A 26,407-nucleotide genomic window follows, 5' to 3' on the forward strand; every position below is an offset into this window, starting at 1 on the left:
GGTGGGCTGACCAATCCAGCCAGCTACCACCCAGGCCCAGGCCCAGGCCCATGGATGAATTGGCCAACTGCAACACCCACGCCATCTATGAACCACTCAACATATGAAGGGATCAGTCCTATAGCTCTAAAGCTGTAGGATCACCATGCAACAGGGCAACAGGATAGCCAAGAAGAGTCCTAGTGAGGACCCAGCACCGGTAGTGTAGGAAAAGCAAGGGGCATCAAGTCAGACCAATGCCTCATTGCAATAAACACTTGTAAGCAAAGATGTATGGACTTAAGGGTATACGACGTGACTCACTGGGCCACACTGCAGCTTCCACAATGAGATTCTATTTTTTCTTTTCTTTTAAATTGTATTTTATTTTATTTCAGGGGAAGGTTGCAAGGGCAGAGGGTAGATATGAAGGGATGGGGAGATCAATGGGATCAGGATGCATGATGAGAAATCCACAGTCAATAAAAATTTAAATTAAAAAAAAAAGAATTCTGTGACTCGGGAATGATGTTAACTTAGTAAAAAGGCAGATGTAGGTTCCCTAAATTCCATGACATATTCTGGTTGGTTAATCAGGTTACAGCCATAATTTCTTACCTGTTGAGTAGATCTTAAATATAATTATACAGTAGCTGATTACCCACAAGATATGGATGCCACTACTGCACCTTTACTGATATCTTGCCATGATGATCACTGTTTTGGTTCACAGGGTTCTTAGTCATTTTCCTATTGCTGTGAAGAGACTTGGTGATCAAAGCAATTTATGAAAGAAAACATGTAATGGCACTTTCAGAAGTTAAGAGTCCATGACTATCAAGGCAGGAAACATAACAGTAGGCAAACAAGCATAGTCCTGGGCAGTAACTAAGAGCTTCCATCATGATATGAAAGTTCAAAGCAGAAACAGGGCTAATTTAAAACAGTAAGTGCATGGAAACCTCAAAGTCATCCCAGTGCCACACCCTCTCCAACCAGGCCATATCATCTTATCCTTCTCAGCAGTTTCACCAACTGGTAAGTCAGACCCAAAGATAAAGGTCATTTATCATCTCTCATCTGCAATTCCTAGCTCCATGTCTTCAGATGTGAAAATACAACCTAGAGTAATCAGAAAAGCCACATCTTACCTTCCTAATAAAGGCATAATGAAATGTAAAACTCCTGTGTAAGAATGGGCCAATAATAAAAATGCTCAGAATTTGACTGTGCTTCTTTCAAGCTGTTTATTTCTAAAATATTCTGGACTAACTTCCACAAAGTATTTCTGATGTAAGATTTAACTACATAAAAAAGTTACAAAAATTTTATATCATTTAAAAGGAAACAAAGCCATTTCATAATTTTACAATAATAATTTCTTTTGATTGAATTTGGTTTTTGTTAAAGCTCCAAGTTGGTTGTCAGAGCTTCTTTTCTATACCTGTGACCAATCAAATATTAATGTGATTTTAAAAGGAAATGTTACACTGGCCTTGCAGTTACAGAGGGTTAGTGTCCAACATGGCATAGCAAAGGCATGGTGGCAGGAACAGCTAGCTGTGAGTTCACATCTTAATCCATAGTCAGGAGGCAGGGAGAAAACACTGGGAGTTTCAGTTTCTTTTGAAACTTCAAAACTTTCCTAGAGTAAAAGATATTCTGCAACACACCATACCTCCTAATCATGCTCAAAGAGTTCCATGAATTGAGAACAAAGTATCAAAATTTATGAGCCTACAGGGGCCATTCTCACTGGGACCACTACTACACTTGTATTCAAAGCCCAGGGGTATATAAAAAACAACTCATATTACATACACTGCAAGTGGCTTTCCTCCTATATATACTAAAATATTGAGTTAAAATTGGTTTTAAATGGTCTCACAATCTGTTTCTTTCCACATTTAAAACATTGTATTTGTTAGTCTCTCTCTCTCTCTCTCTCTCTCTCTCTCTCTCTCTCTCTCTCTCTCTCTCTCTCCATTTGAAAATGTGCATGCAATTGTCAAAACACAGCTTTCATAATTGGCTCTCTACTTCCACCACATATGACCCAAGGAGGTATGCTGTGGGATGTTCTGTATGGCAAATGTGTTGCTAATTAGTCAATAAATAAAACACTGATTGGCCATTGGCTAGGCAGAAAGTGTAGGTGGGACAAGGAGGAGAATAAAGCTGGGAAGTGGAAGGCTGAGTCAGAGAGACACTGCCAGCTGCCAAGATGACAAACAGCATATGAAGATGCTGGTAAGCCACGAGCCATGTAGCAAGGTATAGATTAATGGAAATGGATTAATTTAAGCTGTAAGAACAGTTAGCAAGAAGCCTGCCATGGCCATACAGTTTGTAACCAATATAAGTCTCTGTGTTTTCTTGGTTGGGTCTGACGGCTGTGGGACTGGCGGGTGAGAGAGATTTGCCCTGACCGTGGGCCAGACAGGAAAACTCAAGCTACAGAGGTAACTAAGATAATCAGCTTTTCTGGAAAGAACTATTCCTAGCTGATGCATCTCATGGTCCAACCACATTCTTTCATATTTCACAATAGAAGCAATTTGACCAACGCAGTGTCACAGAGTTAATACTGGAACAAGTTCTACCCAGTGTACTCCTTTTCACTCTGATACTGCATAGGTTTGTGTAAGGATGTGAAATACAGAAATGAAGGCACACACTCATCACAAGGAAGAGGCTTCTAAACTCTATGAATTATTTCCCACATTTATTACAAAGTTTTTCACCACTGTGAAACTGTTCCATGACTACAGTAGAAACTTACTGCTAAAGGCTTTTCCACATGCTTACACATGTACAGTTTCACTCCAGGGTGAATTCTTTATGAATGTTGCAGCAAATGGAACTGATGAAAGCTTTTGTAAGATGATTACATGCACAAGGCTTCTCCCCAGTGTAAGCTGCTCCATGTATGCTACAGAAACTGGAAGCATTAAAGGCCTCTCATAATGGTGACATTAATAATGTTCCTCCCCACTGTGGGATCTTTTGTGCTTGATAAAATGAGAGCAAAGAAACAGTTTCCCATGTTTTACAAATGGTTTTTCTCCAGTGTGAATATTTTCATGATTCCTATGGCAAGTGGAATTTGTGAAGACTTTGCCCCAATGTATTATATACTATTTTCTAGTGTGACAACTTTCATGATTCTTATGACAAGTACAGCTGAAGGTTTTTTCACAATGCTTGCATGCATAAAGCTTCTCTCCAGTATGAATTCTTTCATGAATGTAAGATCATCAGACTGAAGTTTCCCCACACATAAAGGCTTCCTCTCCAGTCTTCTTTCAGAAGTATTACACCAACTGAAATTGACAAAGGTCTTTCCACAATGCTTACATGCTTAAGGCTTCTCTCTAGTATGACCTCTTTCATGAATATTAGGATAACTGGAGCGGGTAAAGAATTTTCCACAATGCTTGCATGCATAAGGCTTCTCTCCACTGTGACTTCTTTTGTGAGTATTAAGTGAACTCAAAATGGTAAAGGTCTTGCCACAATGCTTACATGCATATGGCTTCTCCAGTGTGAGATCTTTCATGAATTTTACAGGTAGTGGAAGTGACAAAGGTTTTCCCATATTGTTTGCAGGCATAAGGCTTTTCTCCAGTGTGAGATCTTTCATGAGTGTTACGATTATGAGAACTAGGAAAGGCTTTTCCACAATGCTTACACCTGTAAGGCATCTCTCCAGTGTGAGATCTTTCATGAGTGTTACGGTAAGTGGACCTGGTGAAGGTTTTCCCACAATGCTTGCATGCATAAAGCTTCTTTCTAGTGAGTTCTTTCATGAATGTTACGGCAAGTGGAACTAGTGAAAGTTTTCCCACATTGCTTACAGGCATAAGGCTTCTCTCCAGTGTGAGATCTTTCGTGAATGTTACAAGTATAAGAACTACGGAAGGCTTTTCCACAATGCTTACATGTATAAGGCTTCTCTCCAGTGTGAGTTCTTTCATGAGCGTTACAGTGAGTGGACCTGGTGAAGGTTTTCCCACAAAGCTTACATGCATAAAGCTTCTTTCTAGTGTGAGTTCTTTCATGAGTAGCACAGCGCTTTGAACTGGTGAAAGCCTTTCTACAATGCTTACATGTAAAATGAGGCTTCTTTAAATTGTGACTTCTTTCATGAGTCTTACGCCACCGGGAACTGGTAAAGGTTTTTCCACAAAGCTCACATGCATACGGTTTTTCTCCTGTGTGAATTCGCTCATGGCTGGTAAGATGATGAGAGAGAAGGAACATTTTCCCACATGTTTTACAAACAAAGGATTTCTCCCCAGTGTGAATTCTTTCATGACAGTTACGAGAACTAGATCCAAAGAAGGTTTTTCCACAATACTTACATGCATAAGGCTTCTCTCCACTGTGACCCTTTTCATGAACATTTCGCCAACTAGAACTGGTGAAGGCTTTTCCACAATGCTTACATATATAAGCCTTCCCAGCAGTGTGAACTCTTTCATGAGCATTACGAGAACTCAAAATGGCAAAGGGTTTATCACAATATTTACATGTGTAAGGTTTTTCTCCAGTGTGAATTCTTTCGTGAATTTTAAAATAAGTGAGACTGGTGAAGCTTTTTCCACAATGCTTACAGGTATAAAGCTTCTCTCCAGTGTGAATACTTTCATGAACGTTACGACCATAGGAGCGGGTAAAGCCTTTTCCACAATACTTACATGCATAAAGCTTCTCTCCTCTGTGACTTACTTTATGTTTCTCAAAACATGAAGCATATTTAAATGTTTTCCCACAGAGCTTACAAATGTAATTTTTGTCTCCAATATGACTTTTTTGGTGTTTGATGAGGTCACTGGAATCCATGAAAGCTTCTTTGCAATGCTTGCACACAAATGGTTTCACTCCTGTATGGATCCCTTTATCTTTCTGGCCATATTTGTATCTCTTTAAGACTTGCACACGGAACTTATCTTTGGTTTGAGTTCTCTCTTGAGGCTTATCAGAAGTGAGACTCCTACAGGCTTCATTACATTGTTGGTTTTTATGTGATTTCTCTGTAGAAGTTTCAAGTACCTGAAGTGACTCAGAATGAATGATATCTTTCCAATGTTTCTCATGTTTGAAAGCCTTTGCCACAGCTTCCATATATTCAGGCTGTTTCACTCTAGTTTGGTCTCTTGGACACACATGTGAGGATGAATGACCAATGATGTTTCTTACATTTGCTTGGCTTTCACAAATTCTTATTGCAGAAGGCATGTCTTTATTTTCTGAAATTGGTTCCTGGATTTCATCACACTGACTATCACACTCATTCCCACAGTCTTTCTCAACCACCTGAGTTCTGCAAAAAAAGAGAGAGAGAAGACCATTACTGTAAAGGAGGGAAATATTGAAGGACAGATCGTCTGATTCACTACAACTATACTATTCCACAGGCAAGAACAAAATGCCTCCAATGTTAAAGACAGTATATAGACCGCATGTGAAGACCCTCTCCTGTAAATAAGTATAGTGTTGACTTTACTTCTATAAGAACTACAAAGGAAGCTGCGGGGAGGAGGCACACCTTTAATCCCAGCACTCCGGAGGCAGAGGCAGGTGGATCTCTGTGAGTTCGAGGCCAGCCTGGTCTACAAAGCCAGTTCCAGGACAAGCTCCAAAAGCTACAGAGAGAAACCTTGTCTTAAAAAATGAATTACAAAGGAACTAAAGGCTCAGAGGTTAAGAACAATACTTGCTCCTCCAGCTAACTGCAGTTTGTTTACCAGCTGACATGTGGAGGGCTGACAAATTCTTGATACTCTTGATCTGAAGGATCTGTTGTCATTTTCTGACCTCCACAAATCTTTTTTTGCACAGGTCATATACACAAGCACACATACATACACATAAAATAATCAATGGACATAAAAGGAGTGAACATTCAGGCAAAGGAACCGGCATTGTGAAGCAATCATAATAATGACTTAGAGTTGTATAACACTATGGCATTTTGGCATTCTATATACTCTACCTGTGTTGGTTAGTTTATTATTAACTAGACCCAAGCCAGGGTCATCTAAGAATAGGGAACCTCAATTGAGAAAATGGCTTCATTAGATGGGCCTGTAATCAAGTCTATGGGAGCATTTGTTCATTCTTGATTGATGAGAGAGGGCTTACACCATGTTGTGTGGTGGGTCCCTAGGAAGGAAGGCTTGAGCTATGTAGGAAAGATACCTTAATAATCCGCGAGGAGCAAGCTAGTGAGCAGCATTTCTCCATGGTCTCCAATTCTGGCTTACAGATTCCTACCTACTTTAAATTCCTGTCCTGTTTGCCCTTGCTGGACTGTAATGTGGAAGTGTAAACCAAAATAAGCCCCATTAACCCCAAAGATGACATTAGTCATTGTGTTTATCACAAGAACAAAAAGCACTCTAAAATACAAGTTGAGTGCCAGGTTCATGGGGTATTTTTCTGACAGAGCTGAGCTTACCACTGCACAAAGGACTATGAGAATGTCTGGAACACTGGGCTGGAAAAAAATCAATGAATGTTGTTCAGAGGTTAATGAGCATTTGTAGGAGCTTAAAGGATAGGGATACTAAGAACAATGTAAAAGATGGAAGTCTGGCTTGTATAGATTCAGAGATGATAGAGGGCACATCAAATACTCTAATGGGGCAGTTTTTATAATGTTTTAAATTAAGAATTTGTGCTTCCCTATCACCTGCGCTTGAAGAATGACCTGGTATTAACAAGAAAACAGCATCATTTAAGAAAAATCTTTGGGGATTTCAGTCAGCACACAGACTTGGAGTCCACAGGGTGCTAAGCGCACATGAAGATGGCTGCAGCACACAGACATGTAGTCCAGATCTCAAGCTGGCTGAGATTATAATAGTTTATGAGAAATTTCCAGGCGGCACTGGTTTTTGCATCCTGAGACCTGCCAGACTGAAGGGGTTTTGGAAAGAAACTGAGGTCTGACACTAACAAAGGCCAGGAGAGGCCATTACTGAAAGTGCTGATTTGGACAAAGTGGAAACACCAGGATAGAAGAGCTTTGGGAGAAGCTGATGTATGGCACCATGTCATAGGGTTGGAGTCCCTGAAGAGTGGCCAGGAGGCCATTGGTGAAGGTTTAATGTGGGGAGCTTCTGGTGTATTAGAAAGGCCAGTACCATGGGAAGATTGCCAAGGACTGAGCAGCTGTGCAATGAAGTCAGTCTGAAACTATCAGACAAGTGCATTGCAGAACCAAAAGGGTGGATCATGCAAAACACTCAGGACATCAGGAGATTGTGAACCATTTCCAAATATGGGATATGGATCTGGGGGATGACTGACACTATAGGATTTTGGTTTTGCATTGATCTGACTAGAAGTAAGCCCCGGTTCTTCTTACTTTGAAAACAGAAGCACAAACTTACTAATAATTTTTCAGGAGCTCACAGTAGAGACCTTTTGAGATTTTAAAGAGATCCAGGTATTTTAAAGTGACTAGCCAGTTAAACTGTTAGAGTCTTTTTAACACTGGGAGACTTCAAATGTCATATTCTACTTTATATTGTGATATCAAGAGTATTTAGGGACAAACATTCCATGAAAGAATAGAGATTATTAGTCATGTATTTGTGTGTCACATGATCAATTGTGCTGGTTCGCATTTCACAACTTGACACAAGAGAGAAAGCACTTCTGAGAAGAGGGCACTTCAACTGGAAAACAGCCCTATCAGACTGACTTTTAGGCAAGTATGTGGGGACATTTTCTCAATGAATTATTGATAAGGAGTCGCCCCGCCCACTGTGAGTGGTGTTCCCCTAGAGATGTGGGCCAGCGCTGAATCAGGCAGGTAGCTGAGAAAAGGATGAAGAGCACACCAGTAAACAGCATTTCTCTATCACCTCTGCTTCAGTTCCTGCCTCTAGGTTCCTGCCAGGCTTAAGTTCCTGCTCTGGCTTCCCTTTATGATGGGACTGTGACAAGGAAGAGTAAATAAAAATGAGCTCCACCCCAGAGATGGTTTTGTTCACAGCAAAAGAAAGCAAACAAAACACAGCACTTATGTTCCAAGTCTCAAAAGAATATATAGAAAGATAGTAAATACTTTTGGATATGAAGGGAAGTTTTTGCTTCATAAACCACTGGAAAAGCTCTTTCAGAACTTGATGGGGCATCACATGTTGGTGATATTTATAGATTGCACAGATGAGATACTCAAATATTAAATGATACAATTCAATGCTCCATTATAGGAATCTGTGTGAAATCAATTTGCATTTAGATATATTTGGATCATTATGTAGGATGTCAGTTGTCCTACCACTCCCAATTGTTTGATGAAAATTGCTTTCTATTGAACATAAATTACCCCAGATTTCTGCAGAGATCTTTGTAGTCCTCTTCAACATTTTCTTCTAGTCCTTTCTCTAGAAATAAACCCAAAGAATTCATTATAACATATTCAAGATTTTTAAAAAATTATTACTATCTAGCTCTTATGAGATGGGCATGCACACTAAAGTCACCACATGTTCCATTCAGGAATTCAAATCACACCACTACACACAAAAGCAGGAAATAGTTGTTCTCTGAGTGAATATGCAACAGGAGCATGCTTGTTTTTACCTATGAAGGTCAGGTTTAAAAACGTCTCTTTCATCACATCTCTGTAGAGCTTCTTTTGACTGGAATCCAACAAAGCCCACTCGCCTGAGGTGAACTTCACAGCCACATCCTCAAAGGTCACTGGCTCCTAAAACAGTGCACATAATGGATTGGTTACTTTTAACACCCAGGCAGAAGGAAACTTAAATCATCTAAGGTGGATGTTTCTGAAGACACCTCGATGTGATTATGTAGATAAAGGTTAATCCAAGAATATTGTGGTATGCTCCTTTGAGTTCTTATTAGAAGAAAGGAAGATGCACAGTCAGTTACTACTCTACTGCTGTGAAGAGATACCAGGATAAAGCAACTATTAGAAAAGAAAACATTAAATCGGGCTTGCCTATACTTTTAGAGGATTGGTCAATGAGAATCGTGGCAGGAAGCACACATGCATGAAGCTGGAACAGTAAATGAATGTTTTATTCTGATCCAAAGGCACCAGGCAAAAAGATGTACATGGTGTCTGCCATGGCCTTTTAGAACCTCAAATACCACCCCCATTGAAACACCTCCTACAATAAGACCACAACTCCTAATATTTTTCAAACAGTTAACTGTGGACCAAGCTTTCAAACATACAATCCTACAGGGGTCAGTCACATTCAAAATAACGCACACACCTACCTGAGAGGCAGCATTTTATAAACTATGGAGGCATTACATCAGTGGAGGGAGGGAGCTGAGACACAGACAACTATACGTCACTCAATTCCTGATTGTGTGGGATCTGACCAGCCACTTCAAAGTGCTACATTTTATGGACACCCTTCAATTGTGAAATAAAATAAATTCTTTCTGCTTTATGTCACTTTTCTCAGTGACATTTATGACAGCCAGATGAAAAGCTTAATACAAGAAATAGAAAAGAAAAAGTGGGGACATTGGTATAAGTAGATCTGACCAGGTTCTCTGTTCCATTTAGAATTTGTTTTGGGAGGAATTGGCAAGAGATTTTTCTTTAGAAAGGACCAAAGCTAGAGCACACTGAAAGCTGAGCTTAAAGAATCGTTCTGACGGAGGCTTCAAAGACAAAAATGCTGAAAGAAATGTTCACAGAGCTGAGAGTTCTACATCTTGATCTGTAGGCAACAGGAAGTGAACTGTGTACCACACTGAGCACAGCTTGAGCAAAGGAGACCTAAAAGCCTACACCCACAATGAAAGATTTCCTCCAACAAGGCCACACATACTGCAAAAATGCCACACCTCCTAATAGTGCCATTCCCTTTGGGGGCCATTTTCTTTGAAGTCGCCAGAATATGTAAGTAGAGTAGTCAATACACTAGGAATTGAAAGGATAAAACAAGTACTGGAAAGGAAGAGAGGAGGAGGTTGGAATATCAAGGCTCTTGATTATGCTCGGTTACAGAGTGATTTCCAGGCCTACCTAGAGGCACACAAGTGACCCTGACTCAAAAAAAAAAAGGAAAAAGAAAAAAAAAAGTCAGGGGTGTTGGTGCAAGCCTTCACTCCAGGATGCATAAGGCAAAGGAGGGTGTTCTGTGCGTCCAAGGCTAGTATGGTAAACACAGGGAGTTCCAGGGCTACAGAGAAACTCTGCCTCCAAAGACAAAACAGCAAAACACACAATACTAAATTAAATATTAATTATAAATTAAAATGAAAATCAAAGCAATGACACATACAAGAGTAATAAACATATTACCAATGTACTGCACAATCAAGGCAAATTTCAAATAACCTATCTCCAGCAGGTAGAAAGCACACTTGTCTTTCTCTCTTATCAACTTTCCTAAGCATTCCCAATGGTCAGCAATCACACTATCTACAAAACCCACTATCTGAAGACAAAAACAAAGAGATAAATTGTTAATATTTTGGGGTTCTTTTTTTGTTTTTGTTTTTGGAAGGACTAGAATCCTGGAAATTTACTGGTTACAAATTCACACTCCCAATCCCTTCTGTTTAAAGCAGCCTACAGCAAAACAAGCAACAGCAACAGAAATATGATTTCAGTTTCATAGAGATCTTTTCAAAATCCACCAGCCCTTTTCACTTTCAGTAAAGTTGGACATAGCTTTCAAAATTCCAATTTTAAACTCAAAAATGATCACTCCAAGGAAATAAAATATGAAGTTAATTGAATTTTTTCTCTTTCTTCCAACTGGTAATTTTGACCACTGCCGGGGTGGGGGGGTGGGGGGAAGAGACAAAAAAAATTTTTGCATATAGTTTTTTTGTTTTTGTTTTTAAATTAACATGCAAAAACCCATACTGGATGAGGTGTTAAAGGGTAAAGTCATAGTTCTGTGAGAAAACCCCTAACACTAGGGGGCACTGGGAAGAATTCTTAGTTAGGGAAAGTAGGTGGGGGAGGGAGGAGAGAGAAAGGAAATCAAAGGTGATTACCGTTAAACAAACAAAAACTAAATCAGCTCAAAGAGAAGCACAAGAGAAGGGAAACTGCACACAACACCGTCTCTCCCTCACATCACAGTCTGGATGCAGCATCACCAACCCACCAGCACAGAACTTCTGTGTAGCACAAGCTCATGTTGTGGACTGCAAAGCAGCAGTGTCACTGAAACAGAAAAGTTGGGGACTCGGGGTCAAGGCTGCCTGTAGGGTGCACACTTCAAGCACAGGTGGGCCTAGGCGTTGCTGGGCCAGACCACCTTCCACTGGACTGTACAGCACCAGGGCAGACTTCACACGGTGGCCCCACAGAGCTCCAAAGCAGCTAGAGTCTGAAACTACTGTCCAGCAGCCCAAGGCTCACCCACCATTCTGTGCTTCTGATGAGTCTAGGTTTGCTCCCAAAGATGCCTGCACTCTGCAGAACACACTATCGGCCAAAACAAGTCGTCCCAAGAACATTCTCTGCTAAGCAAAGATTTTAAAAGGCCTGGGAAAGGGGAGCACACTGACTAGCCGTGCTCCTCATTGGACACTTTCTTCCTTTTAGTAATGTTGTCCCTGATTGGCGAACTGTACTCACTCAGCCCAAAAGTATCAAAACGTTTTTGGAAAGTTCAAGTGGAAGCCCACAATGTCAGCACCTGTGAGGAAGGCAAACTTCTGCAAATTCAAAGCCAGTCAGTGCTACATGGTGAAACTCTGACTCAAAACCAAACACAGAAGCACCAAATGGTGGCAGCCATTTTCAATCCCTGCAGTTCTGAGAAAGAAGCAGAAAGATCACTAAATTGAAGGCCAGCACGGTCCAGAGAAGTAGTTCAAGGGCACCCAATAATATCTAAAGAAACTGTAGCTAGAAAAACCAAAACAAAGAAAAGAAAAAAAGAACTAAGCAAGCAAAAGATAACAAAAGCAAAATAAACAAATCGAGAAAAAGAATAAACACCCTAACACATTATTATTGCATTCTGGGATAAATCTATTCTATTTTGGGATTTCAGTGCACTGTAAGCCAGCATGCTCTGGGATCTGGGGTGTACTCACTGACTTACTGGCATACCCACTACTGCCCATCTGCCTTTTCCATAAAGCAGTGCCTTAAGTTTCCAAACTCATGTCCCAAAAGAAAAAAACAGAGCTTCCGGGTAAAAGCCAACCCCAGGAAGGTTGAAGCACAGGAACCACACACAGGACTTGATAGGAAAGCTCAAAGACTAGGGATGGTCGGAGAAAATCTCATGATTTTCTCACACTCTGTGTTTCAGTGTATCCAGTTTCTGCCAATTGAATTAAAACACACCAACAAGGGGACACAATTACTCAATGGATAGGTAAAATAGACATACATGCCAGGAGTACTAAGGATTCAGAACCTCATCATATGGAGTCCAGGGGAGGAGGTGCTGTTGGGGGATGTTGGGCAGGCTTTACCTGAGTGTTAGAAGGTGGTGGAAGGTGTCTTACCTTGGGTCTCAACATCCAGCCTGGCCTCCAATAAAGCCTGAGTCTTCTTCTGAAGTTGTAGGCAGGACTATGGAACTCAGGGGAGGGGGCAGCCTGGAGCTGTTGAGCAGGCTTTAAGGAGTGTTAGCCAGCAATGGTCAGTGTCTTACTTGGCGTCCCTAGGACCAGCTTGGCCTCTGGTAAAGCTGCTGGGGCTATGGGCAAGGGGGGTGTTGCACAAATCCGAAATGTTCTTGTAATAAAAACCCAGAGCCAGATATTGGGGTAAATGCTGAAAGATCAGAGAGACAAAGGAATAAGCCACAGCCACTTGCCACCTCCCCAACTCCACAAATCCTGATTGAATGCCTCTGAGTCCTCAGTCAAAAGACCTCAGTTCCAGTCTCCTTCCACTTTATATGCCTTTCTCTGCCCAGCCATATCACTTCCTGTCTCAGCCTTCCTAGTGCTGGGATTAACTTTCCCAAATACTGGTAGCAAAGGCATGAGATCTCAAGTGCTGGGATTAAAGGTGTGTGCTACCACTGCCTGACCTCTGAGGCTGGCTCTGTCCTCTGATCTTCATGCAAGCTTTATTTCTTAGATTACAAATATCACCATGGGGGGGGGGGGGCGGGGAGAGCCCTGGGGATCAGGGTCTGGTAAGTGCAGCAGCTCAGCAGGGAGGCAGGTCACTCACCTCTTCTGGTGTGGATTGTTCCTGGGCCCATGGAGTTTGCCAGAGTTGTGGGAAAGGGCTGTCCACAGGGAAGAAATTGAGGTAGGAGGGGTTGGACAGCAGAGTGAGTCTTGGGAGAAGAGAATCCAGGGGCTGGTGGCAGTCCAGCTGTCAGGCAAGTCACTCCCCCACTCATCCACTGCTGAGAAGTGCACCAAAGCAACGGAGTTCACCACACTAAAGAATATACAGAATACAACTTCTTCGCAGCACCTCATGGAACCTTCTCCAAAACCGACCATATACTCACTCACAAAGTAACTCTCAAAAAAATTAGAATAACCTCCTGTAACTTATCAAACCGACATGGATTAAAGTTAGAGTCAAGAACAAGGCAAACTAAGAAAAGCCTACAAACTCATGAAAACTGAACAACTCTCCATTGAAATTACCACTGCGTCAAGAAAGAAATAAAGAAAGAAATTAAAGACAACCTAGAATTCAGTGAAAATGAATGCGCAGCATACCCAAACTTATGGCATACTATGAAAGCGGTTCATAGCACTAAGTGCCTACATAAAAAATTGGGAAAGATCTCACACTAGGATTTAACAGCACACCTGAAAGTCCTAGAACAAAAAGAAACAAACACACCCAAGAGGAGCAGATGCCAGAAAATCATAAAACTGGGGGCTAAAATCAATAAAATAGAAACAAAGAGAACAATACAAAGAATCAATGAAACAAAGAGTTGGTTCTTCAAGAAAATCAATGAAATTGAAAATGCTTATTCAAATTAAATAAAAGGCAGAGAGAGAATATCCAAATTAACAAAATCTGAAAGGAAAAGGATGATGAAACAACAGACACTGGAAAAATTCAAAGAATCATTGGGTCATATTTTAAAAACCTGTACTCTATAAAATTGAAAAATCTAAAAGAAATGGACAAATTTCTTGATAGACACGACTTACCATTGTATGGGAACATCATCATTAAATGATTTAAAAATAACCTCAAATCTAATATACTCAGAATGATTACTATTTAGCAGTGATGTATAGTTCCTTTTAATAATTTATATCACTAGACAGTTGTTATTTGGTGATGACTTTAAAGTCTATACTTAAGAGAGAGATGCCATGGCCAGTGAAACCCATAAAGGACATCCTACTAGACTTGACTTCTATCATGCATACAGTTTTCCTCAGTCACAAGACCACATCTTGGTCACAGTTTATGCCAGAAAAATGAATTTCGGAAGACCAGGATCCCAACAGAGGGATTAATCTGCATGTTTTCCTTGCCTCTGTGCTTGGAATTACATTCATATAATCCCTTCCCTTAATAAACAAGACCAAAAGTACATGATCATGTCAACAAATTTACAGAAAATATGAAGTGAGAAGTAATTGGAGAGAACTAAGACTGAAGAGGAGCAAATACAACCTTTATTCGTTGATTATATCACTGTAAAGAGAGAAAATATCCAAATCTACATCCTCCTCTCCTCAAAATACAAGAGGAAAGGGGAATGAAAGAAGGCTGTACATATCTACCTTCTCATACCAAAGCTACCATTTTGAATTTTATCAACTTCAAACCATTGGAATTTTATCACTTATAAAATAGTTCCATAATATGTTTGAAGATTATGCTCTGTGGTAGAGTTTTCTGAAATTATTATGTGTTTTAGTTTGCTTCCAGTTGCTGTGATTAAATGCCATTACGAAAAGCAACACAGTTGAAGAAAGTGTTAATTTGGCTTACACACCCATGTCACAATCCAATCTTAAGAAAAGCCTTGGCAGGAAAATAAACAGAAACTGTGGAAGAACCTGTTGACTGGATCATAAGTAGATAACTTTCTTACATAGTCCAGGACCACCTGCAAAAGGATGATGCTGCACCTTCTGTACTAGCACTCCACATCCCCATCAATTAAAAGAATCCCTCACAGACATAGCCACAGGTACATCTGATCAATACAATTCCTAAGTTCCCTCTTCCAAGATGATGTAAGATTGTGTCAAGTTGGCAATAAAAATTCACCAGTACACTATGACACAAAACACACTCATTTCCTAAAGTCCATCTATTTTTCCAATACAAACTGAGTTTGTAACAACTTACTTTTACAACCATAAAGAAGACACTGGTAACAAGTTCAGTACTCATTTCCACCACACTGTCATTAATAGAGACTGGTCTAAAGTATATGACTGCTCTGTGTGATCACTGGTTGTCCTGTGAGCTTCATGTTTATGGTATGGGACACGTGCCTAAAATTACATTCACACTCATTCCCTTCCTCTCTCTCCCCTTCCTGCACCTCTCACAATACTAAAGGAAAGGAAGGAATTATCCCTCCAGTTTACTCAGTGTAGACCCAGAGTCTCTCGATATTTTCCTCTCACACATGTTCACTTGCCTTCTACCGTGACCATGCAACACAAAGGGTATCCATAGAATTTGATCAGTGGGACTTTCTAATCACTAAGAAGTCACAGGAATTAGACTGTCATTCTTTTTAAATATGTGTGTATGTGTATGTGTGTGTGTGTGTGTGTGTGTGTGTGTGTGTGTGTGTGTGTGTGATTCTCTGGAGGTGGAGTTACAGTGGCTGTGAGCCACCCAACATGGGTGCTAGGAAATGAACTTCAGTCATTTGCAAAAACATAAGAGCTCTTAACTTCTGAACTAGCTTTCCAGCTCCATACTAATATTCTTTGTAACTTCATCATTCTGTAGTGTCCTCATATAACCACTTACCAAGACACAACATTCTTAGACATACTGAAAATTACCATTTCCACATCACTGTGAATAGGCATTCCTGCTATGGGAGCACTCTGGAGGCTGATGCAATGGGCATCTTCTAGGTAAGCTTTATCTAAATAGCAACCCAATAAGCAAAAATCTTCAAAATGAAATTTACTATTGGTATTGAAGATATTTAAGGATCTAGCCATCCAAAAACTGAGAGCTGGACAAGAAAAATCCTGGCCACAAATTAATTTTCAAGAGATAGAATAAATTAATAAATTAGATATCCAAGTCAGAAGAGATGGCAGATAGAAGAAATCAAATTTCAAGACTAGATACATATATATGCACTTCTAACAAGCCACCATGGTGTGAGAATCAGCAACGATCTAGCAACACACAGCTCTTGCAACTGGTGTCTGGTGATGAAACACATCTGAAAATCATCAGGACTTTGGGTAAATTGAAAACCTACTGTGCTTAAAATCACCTGTTTGTCCAAAGCACACACTGATGATGTCTGTATGTATAATAACCCGGTTTCTACACTGAATGCAAAATTGAAACTTTCCCACCCTTGTGACAGGAAAGTTCTGTGATATCAACACACATATTGAGAACCAGATCTTGAAGAGCCACAGAAGTCACAGGGCTAATGGGTTCCACTCCCTTGTCTGGGGATATTTTTAAGTTCTCAGTAGTGTACAGCAAAAAAATAAAAGAAAAATCATAAAATATTATGATTGTATACTGTCTTCAGCTCAATGTCCAGTTGATTTATAAATTCTTACATAACACGTACAGATCAGTACTGTCATCACCCCTCCAACAGGGTTTTTAATTTGTCCCAGATAGACCTCAAACATGTTGTACATTTTCTAATGCATCCCAATAGAATAATAACAAAAGCGCATCAGCACATCATCCAGCCTTCAACAGTTCTTAGTGAAATGTAAAGGTACAGTAATGCTAACCTCATTATATGCAGAACTCAGGTGGACGAAAGAAAGTATGCATAGATACTGAGAAAGTGGTACGCATACACAGTGGAATATTGTTACATGGCTAGTAACGCTGAAATTATTACATTTGAGGGTAATTAGAGGGGTTTTGGAAATATCATGAGTGAGTGAACCTGACACAGGAAGAAAAATGCTTATGTTGTCTCATGTATGGAGACCCTAGCTACCACATTTTAATGTGTGTACTCAACAATGTGTGCAGGGAAAGACCAGAAAGATGGTGGCTATTAGAGGGATGAAGAGTGGATATCAGAACATATTATATATAAACATAGATAGAGAAGGTAACTGGGTAAAAAAGTATAAAGCACAGAGGGCAGTTGTAAGATTTGAAAGATAGGATGTGTGTGTGTGCAGTAATGAAATCACAATGTCTTTAAAATGCATACAGAAACCTAGTTTGAACCCTTAGTTAAAATATAGATGTTTCAGTAGATATATTCTCCATGGATAAATATTGTTGCTCCAAGTGCCATTGGTTACTAATGAGAATGGAGTGTCAAATTTGGGACACTCTCCTAGCATTTTTTTGGCCAGGGAGGAAACAAGGTCTCTTTCAACATGCAGATTATTGCCAACACTCATGGTTGCCCATCACAATTACATGATAATAAGCTATCACTGAAGACAACACATACTTTGAACACAGTACATTGAGAAATCAAGCTGCAGCTAAGCTAGAATTTTTCTCCCTAACAACTAACCTCAAAGTAGAAGATTTGCTATGCTACCTGCTAAGAAAAAAGTCCTCAGTTAATACCAGGTGTAAATCCAGTGAGCTACAATAACACCCAGTCAGGCAAAAATATATATTTTGAAATAGTAGAATGAATGTTGTAAAAATAAGTCATCTCTTTCTCATTAGTTTTGTGACCCCCCTCCACAGAGAAAACACATGCCAGGTTATTAAACTACTCTTTTTTTTTTTTTTCTTTTTTTTTTTTGGTTTTTTCGAGACAGGGTTTCTCTCTGTAGCTTTGTGCCATTCCTGGAATTCACTTGGTAGCCCAGGCTGGCCTCGAACTCACAGAGATCCGCCTGGCTCTGCCTCCTGAGTGCTGGGATTAAAGGCGTGCGCCACCACCGCCCGGCCCCACAGAAATTCTTATGCAGAGAAAAGATAATATCTTAGAATAGACATTTTTACCACACAGAGTGAAAAATTAAAGAGTGATGTAGAAAAGGTTTCTGAATTGATTCTGAAAGGAAAAATGAGACTTTGTCAATTAGCAGGACTAAACCCAGCAGAAATTGTGGCACCTTTTACTAATGCTGAAATTGCTTCATTATGGGGAGAAAACGAACACTGGCAAAGAGCTTGTGTAATTTTGGGGGAGAAATTAGTAACAAATATTCAAAAAGCAAGAGACCAGTTTACAAAAGAACTGATTAGATTCTCCCTCATATCATAAAAAGGACATCAATTTCTGGAGCCCTTGCATAAATTAAGAAACGCAGGTTATAAGTTTGGGGGAGGGGATAAGTAAAATGGCTCAAAGTCCTTATGATTCAGTTCAAAAAATCAGAATCATATGGTATTCTCAGGGTATTATTAGATTTGCCAGAACCTCTTAATGTAATTATTGACTCTCAATAGGCAGAAAAAGTTGTTTTACATATTGAAACCACTATACTTATTCCAGACGACACAGAATTAACTTTGTTATTTATTCAATTACAAGTAATAAAAAATAGAAATCATCCATTGTATATAGCACATACCAGATCCCATATGGGTCTACCAGGCCCTCTAGCACAAGGTAATGATGAAATTGATCGGTTATTAATAGGAAATGTGCTAGAAGCCTCAGAATTTCATAAGAAGCACCCTGATAACATCAAAGGTTTGAATAAAGATTTTTCCACCACTTGACAACAAGACGAGAAATTATAAGAAAATGTTCTACTTGTTCCTTGTATAACTAAACTCCATTATCTGCAGGAAGTAACTTAAAGGGTACTCAAAGAAATGAAATTTAGTAAATGGATGTGTTCTATTTTGCATAATTTGGAAAATTAAAGTATGTGCACCATACCACAGATTCATATTCAAGTTTTCAATGAGTAACTGCTTTAAGTTCAGAAAAGGCTGATTCTGTAATTACACATTTATTAGAAATTATAGCCATTAGGTGGATACCTGTATAAATTAAGACTGGCAATGCTTCAGCACATGTCTCTAGTAAAATGAAAGTTTTTGCATATTATAACATAAACCATATTACAAGTATACCACACAATCCAATACGACAAATAGTTATAGAAAGATCTAATCATACTTGAAAAGATATGCTTAATAAACAGAAAAAGGTAATAAAGAGACAGATGACATGGTGATTTATTAACTTTAAACTTTTTAAATGCTAATGAAAAAGGAATGACAGCCTTGGAGAGACATTGCCTAGTAGAAAAAAACTGCTGAATTAAATGTCCCTGTATATTTTTAAGATCTGTTGACCTCAGAGTGGAAACCAGGATGAGTGTTACATTAGGGAAGAGATTTTGCTTTTGTTTCCACAGGAGAACAAAGGTTGTGGATACCATTGAGAGTCATAAAGATTATATTCAAACAGGAGAGACTTCTTGAACCATGTGTCTTAATTCCATGATAGAATGTTAAACTATAGATTGTCATGTGGCCCACGGCATCCTAGACATCAGCTCCTGAGTTTTTTTCTTATATAAGGGCATTTTTGTTGTTTGATATTAAACACAGTTAAGAGATTTAATGTTTTAAGTAAATTCAAAGGGATACTACAGTTGAAGCTTGTTTTCTAAATCTCTAAGAGCTGGAGTGATTTGGATCTAAGATAAAATATTTGAGCAGGTAGTAGTAGCCCACCCCTTTAATCCCAGCAGAGACAGGTAGATCTCTATAAGTTGTTTTCTAAATTCTAGTTACAATGAACAAGGTTGTGGTGGTGCATGCCTTTAATCCCACCACCCAGAGACAAAATTCAGATACAGCTCCTAATTGGCATGTTTCATCCTAGAAAAATCACATGCCATATTTACAAATTATTATTTAAAAAAAAAACAAAAAACAAAAAACAAAAAAAAAAACCCTCTACTAGAAAGACAGGCAAAATTCAAAATAACTGTCCTTTGTGATCTAAAAATAAATACACTTAAACCTTGAATTTATATATATAAGGATAAAGGGAAATATAGGTATGTTTATTGACACATACAAAGGTATATTTAGTTTCAAAATTTCAAAAAAAATTTTTGAATTAAAAGATAACACATTTTCTGTTGCCAAAAAGGCATTTTGCCTTAACAAAAACATAACCTGCCAAAGAAAGGAACTCCCCAAAATTAGGGTTGAGCAGGGTTTTGTTGTTTTGTTTTGTTTGTTTGTTTGTTTTCTTTGTATTCTATTTTTTTTTTAATTTTTTTTATTTTTATTTTGCAATACAATTCAGTTCTACATATCAGCCAGGGATTCTTTCCAGGAGAATGAGAGCATTCAATTAAGGAATCCAGAGACCACTGGACGAGTGAGACATCTGAAAAATAAAGACAGATCATAGAGAGAAAATGTCCAAGGAAAAAGGGTAAATTGGCAAAGTGACATCCCCACCTCCAGCTCTCTTCTACGGCCAGGTTCTGCGCAAACATGGGACACCTCTGAGGAAGAAGATGGGCCTGCAGTGACAACCCCACCTGGATGTGGTGATGACACTAAGCTGAGAAACATCCCACAAATATCAGCTTCAGACGACAAACTGTGCAGGACATTCAAACCACTGAATGAAATGAAACTGATGGAACATTTTACAGAACTTGGAACTTGGAACTACTTAATCCTACAACTGCCAAATACAACCAAGCTGGACTTGTAGAAAAGGTTGGCAAAAATAGCTTCACTGCTGTGAACAGTTTTACTGTTAGAGTTCAGTGTTGCAGAAATATTTGACTACATTGTGAACCCCAATATCATATTGTTTACTGGAGGAACCTGCTTTTAGCACAGCTGTGGATCAGCCCTTAGCACATACCTTTAATCCAAGAGCTTCTGTTGCAATACTGTAAACAAGATTAAATAAAATCAACCATAGATTGAGAGGTAGAGCAAGCAACCAGTTGACTGAAAATAACCACAGAGCATAGTATGAGGGGAAGCCGGGAAGGTGGAGAAAGACAGGCAGAAGAAGTAGAAGGGAGGGACTTTCGGGTGGAGGAGTTTTATTTCAGACAGAGGAAGGTCACCCAGCTGCTTTCTCTGCATCTCTGAGCAAGCAAGTTTTTACACCAGTATTAGCTCCCAAGTCTTTATTGCATGCATGGGAAGGCATACACACACACACACACACACACACACACACACACACACACACACGGCAAAATATCTTTGAAAAAAAGTCTACATAAATGTCACTCAGAAAATGCCTTTTCACATAAGTGTAATTACTAAGAGATAATAATAGCAGCAAAACAAAACAAAACAAAACAAAACAAAACAAAACAAAACAAAACAATGCAGGAAGTTGTATGTGGCAGCTCAGATTGGCAAGGATGTGGAATAAGGGGAAGACTCATCCACTGCTGGAGGGAGTGAAAACTTGTAAAGCCACTATAGAAATCAATGTGGCAGTTCCATAGAAAGTTGGGATTTGATCTACCTCAAGATCCAACTATACCACTCTTGGGCATAAACCCAAAGGACACTCAATCCTACTACAAGGACCCTTGCTCAACCTATTCATTGTTGCTCTATTCATAATAGCCAGAAACTGGAAACAGCCTAGATGTCCTTCAACAGAAAAATAAAGAAAAAAATGCAGTATAGTTACACAATGAGATATTATTCATCTATTAAAAAAAAAGACATCATGAAATTTGCAGGCAAATGGATGGAACTAGAGGAAAAAAAATCATCCTGAGTGAGGTAAGCAAGAACCAGAAAGATAAATATGGTATGAATTAATTTATATGTGGTAATTAGCAGATAAGTAAATGATAATGAAGCTAAAAGTCATACAGCCAGAAAGGATAGGTAATGGGGGGAGGTCGGTCGTGAGGGGGCCTTAGAATAGGGGAAATAGAATAGATTTTACAGGTGGATTGGGGCAGGTGGGGAACGGAACAAGAGGATCAAGTGGGGAAGGTGAGCATGGACAGGGCTAAAGGGGAATATTCAGGAAGAGACAGCAGGAAAAAAGGGGCACTTGTGGGATGAAGGTTATCCTAATGAGGTCTCCTAATAATGAGGGATAAGGAGTCTCAGCTGGCCATCTCTTGTCACCAAAGGAGGCTTCCATTAGGGGAACTAGGTTGCATTCAATTGACAACCTCCCTAAACAACCCAGGCTATTGCTAAGACAATGGGTTGCTCTCCCCAATCTGACAGTGGGGCCCCATTGCTGAGAACAATACCCATACAACTCATTGAACATGGAAAAGTGGAGCTGGTACCTACACGGAGCCTGAACCCCACATTCTAGTGTCCTAGGCACGGGAGGTACTCTGCAGGCTACCAAAGGAGAAATGTAAACACCCAGTCACAAACCCTTCGACCTACAATTTGTCCTGACTACAAAATACGCTAGGGCAACCGTAGCACAAAGCTTGTGTGAGTAAGCAACCGATGTCTGATTTGACGTAAGGCCCACTTCACAAGACAGAACCCACACCAGACACTGTTCGGGTAATCAAGAACCAGAGACTAGACAGCCCAGAAGCCTAGGGTAAAAAGCAAATACTACTGGTCAAAAAGAAAAGTATCCATAAAATGACTGCTAATGATCTGCTAAACTCAGATCAGTGACTTACTCAGTCATCATCAGAGAAGCTTCCTCTTACAGCAGATGGGAACAGATGCAGAGACCCACAGCCAGATATTACCTGGAAAGTCTAATTGGGAGATCGCCATCAAATCCCTCCCCTCGGTGCTCAGAGAACCTCAAGGTAGAGGTGGTGGAAAGAGTGTAAGAGCCAGAGGGGATGGAAGGCACCAGGAGAACAAGACCCTCTGAATCAACTAAGCAAGTTTCACATGAATTCACAGAATCTGGACCAGGTCCTCTGGCTATGTATTACAGCTTTTGATTTAGTACTTTCATGGGACTCCTGAGTGTGTGAACTAGTGGGTCTCTGTTGTGCCTGCTCTTGGGGCTCCTCTTCTTTTGTGAGAATGCCCTGTGCAGCCTTGATGCAATGTTTTCTGCTTTATCTCATCATGTTTTATTTTGTCATGTTCGGTTGCTATCTCACTGAAGCCGGCTCTTTTCTAATGAGAGGCAGAAAGGGAGTGGACCTGCAAGGGAGAGGAAGGGGGAAGGAACTGGGAAGACGGAGGGGAAACAATAATCAGGACATGTTGTATACGAGTTTTTTAAAAAATGAGGCTGGAGGATGGCCCAGTGGTTAAGAGCACTGGCTGCTCTTCCAGAGGTCCTGAGTTCAATTCCAAGGAACCACATGGTGACTCACAACCATCTATAGTAGGATTGTTATGCCCAGATTGGGACCCCAAAGATAACCACCACAGACCTTAGGTTCAGAATGCAACAGCATGGTTTATTTCTGTTTGTTTACAAGCCGCAGGCAGGGAAGCTCGATCCAAAGCACTCACTCGTAGTCGTGAGGCCAGGAGGAGCTTGCTTTTTCTTTGTGTGGCTAGCTTTTTAAAGGCAAAATCCACAAGTCCTTCAGGGGGGTTGGGGGAGTTTTGCACGGTTGCAACTCGGATTGGTTTATTTCTATCTCTGTTCTCTTTTAATTGGGTGAGGGTATGTAACCTTTGAATTTACTGGTTGGTGGTTACAATTTATTACTTTGGGGGCAGTCCAGCACAAGTCCCAGGCTTTGTCCTTGAGCCACCATGGGGGCTGGCTGGCCAAGCACGTACTGCACATAACTCTAAGTTGGTGAGGGGCCTCAGAAAGTAAACATCTGGCTGAACTTTGAGCAGTCAGAGTACGTGCAGAAAGGAAGCTACTGCAAGGACTGTCTTTTGTTCATGGCCCTCCCAGAAACTGCTTGCTCAAGTCTCACGAGAAGACTGAGCAGCCTGTTATGGCATCTGCTTGGTCCTTTCATTATCTGATGTCCTCTTACATAGAGTAGTACATGCAGATAAAGCACTCATACATTTTAAAAAAATCTTTTTTTAAAGAATAATAAAAAAATAACTACAAACAAAATGTTAAGCAAATTGAAATTTCTCTCTTTCTTCGGACTGGTAATTTTGGCCAACTGCAGTTAGAACCAGAAAAAATTCTCACACATTATCATTTTGTAAAAGTAAGCAAAACAAGGGGGCTAAGAGAGATGCTCAGTAGTTAAGAGCATTCGTTGCTCTTGCAGAAGACCTGCGTTCAGTTCCCAGAACCCAAAGTTGTTCACAACCATCTGCAACTCCAGTTCCATGGTATCCAAAGGCACCACCAAGCAAGCACATGACACACAGAAATATATGGAGGCAAAACACACACGAAATAAAATGAATAAATCTAAAACAAAAAACAACTAAAGCAAAAACAAACCAACAAGAAAACAAAATGCAAAAACCATACTGGATGAGGTGTTAAGGGGTAGAGATACAGCTCTGTAGGAAACTTCTCGAACAGCAGGAGACATAGGGGAACGATTTTGAGACAGATCAGATGAAGGAGGGGACAGAAGAAGACAGAAATTAAATCCGAGGTGATAATGGGGAAAAGAAAAACAAAAACAAACAAACAAACAAACAAAAAACACCTAAATCAGCGCCCGCAGAAGTACAAGAGGAAAAGGGAAACTGTACGGAACACCCAAATCCCTGCACAGCCGTCTGGACTGACCATCTCCAACCCGCCAGCGAGGTTAGGTCTGTGTTCATGGCAAGGACTAACTCAAGAGGGCTGGGGATTGCGGGGAAGCTAGCTACTTTACTAGGACATAAGTGTGGCGGACTCCAGACTCAAGGCTGCCTATGGGGTGCACATTTCAAGTGCACGTGGGCATAGGCATTGCTGTGCGAGACTCCGCCTTCCACTGTACTGCATAGCAACAGGGGAAACTTCAGGAGCTGGCGCCGCATTTAACTCCAAAGGAGCTAGCGTCCCAAACCCTCTCCAAGAGCCCAAGGCACACTCACCATTCCTGGCTTCTGATGTGTTTGGGTTTCCACCCAATGATGCCTGCACTCAGCAGAACACAAAGTCTCCCAAACCAGGTCCTCACAAGAATCCCGCCATACTAAGCAAAGCGTAAAAAAGACTTCCCCCACCCTTCCCCCGGCTCGCTGCAACTATCCGTGCTCCCGATTGGCCAATTCATTCCTTTTAGTACTATGGTCCCTGATTGGAGAACTCTACTGACTCAGCGGTAAGTATCAAAACATTTTAGGAAAGTTCAAGTGCAACCCCTGACTGCCCACACTCTAGAAGGCGAACTTCAGTGAAAGACATTCAGGGCTACACGGTGACACCCTGACCCAAAAACGAAACCAAGAAGCCCGGCATGGTGGCAGGCATTTTTAGTCGTGATCACTAGGTGGAAGCTAGCCTGGTCCAGAGAATTAGCTCCAGGACAGATAATAGTACCCAAAGAAACCGTGTTTCGAAAAACCAAAACAAACAAACAAGGAAGCAAAATAAACAACAACAACAAATTTAAAAACAAAAACTCTAACATATCCATACTCTCTGGAATGAACCTGTTCCATTTTGGCATTTCACTGCATTGTAAGAAAACATGCTCTGGGATTTGGGCTGTACTCCCTCCCTCACATACACAGTATGCCTGCCTTTTCCATAAAGATAATGCATTAAGTTTGCTCTATACATTCCAATATCTTGCCTCAAAGGAGAAAACGGAACTTCAGGATAGAAGCAGGCCCTAAGCAGGTTCAAGCACAGAAACCACATGTAGGGCTTGATAGGAAACCTCGAAGATTAGGGATGAGGCAAAAGCCTGACTTTCTCACACTTCATGTTTCAGTATATTCATTTTCTGCCAATATAATGAAAACACACCAACAAGAATATGCAGTTACTCGATGGATAAAATAGACATACATGGCAGGAGTACTCAACTAAGGATTCAGAGTTATAAAAAGAAATTCTTGAACTTCAGAATAGGTTTTCTTTGCCCAAGGTCATGAAGAAAGCCTCCATTCACTAGAGGAAACACTCCCAAGCATCAGGATGACACTGATTACTAATAAAGAGCCCTGCAATGGTCATTCTCTAGTGATGATGCAGACACTCCAAATGATTTATCCTTGGGACCTCATCATGCCAGCTATTGCTTCCATGACCATGAAATATTCTTTCAAAACTAAGATATTCTCCAGAATTACAATGTCACTGACACCCACATTAGATTTACCTATTTTATTTCACCATTGTGTGAGTTTTTCCTACATGTGCAGCATTGTGCCTCATGTGTACTTGGTACCCTGGAATATCAGAAGATGCTATTTTATTCCCTGGAACTGGAGTCTCAGACTGTTCTGAGCCACCATGAGGGTGCTGTGAATCAACTGTGGTCCTCTGGAAGAGAAGTT

At 40.2% G+C, this 26,407-nt stretch overlaps 1 pseudogene; it reads right to left on the bottom strand.

Moving 5' to 3' along the window:
* Positions 1-2,682: 2,682 nt before the first annotated feature.
* On the bottom strand, positions 2,683-25,109 carry LOC131900733 (zinc finger protein 14-like; annotated as a pseudogene).
* Between the last annotated feature and the right edge of the window lie 1,298 nt (positions 25,110-26,407).

The sequence above is a fragment of the Peromyscus eremicus genome, unplaced genomic scaffold (genome assembly GCF_949786415.1).
Source record: "Peromyscus eremicus unplaced genomic scaffold, PerEre_H2_v1 PerEre#2#chr22_unloc_1, whole genome shotgun sequence".
Classification (NCBI taxonomy): Eukaryota; Metazoa; Chordata; class Mammalia; order Rodentia; family Cricetidae; genus Peromyscus; species Peromyscus eremicus.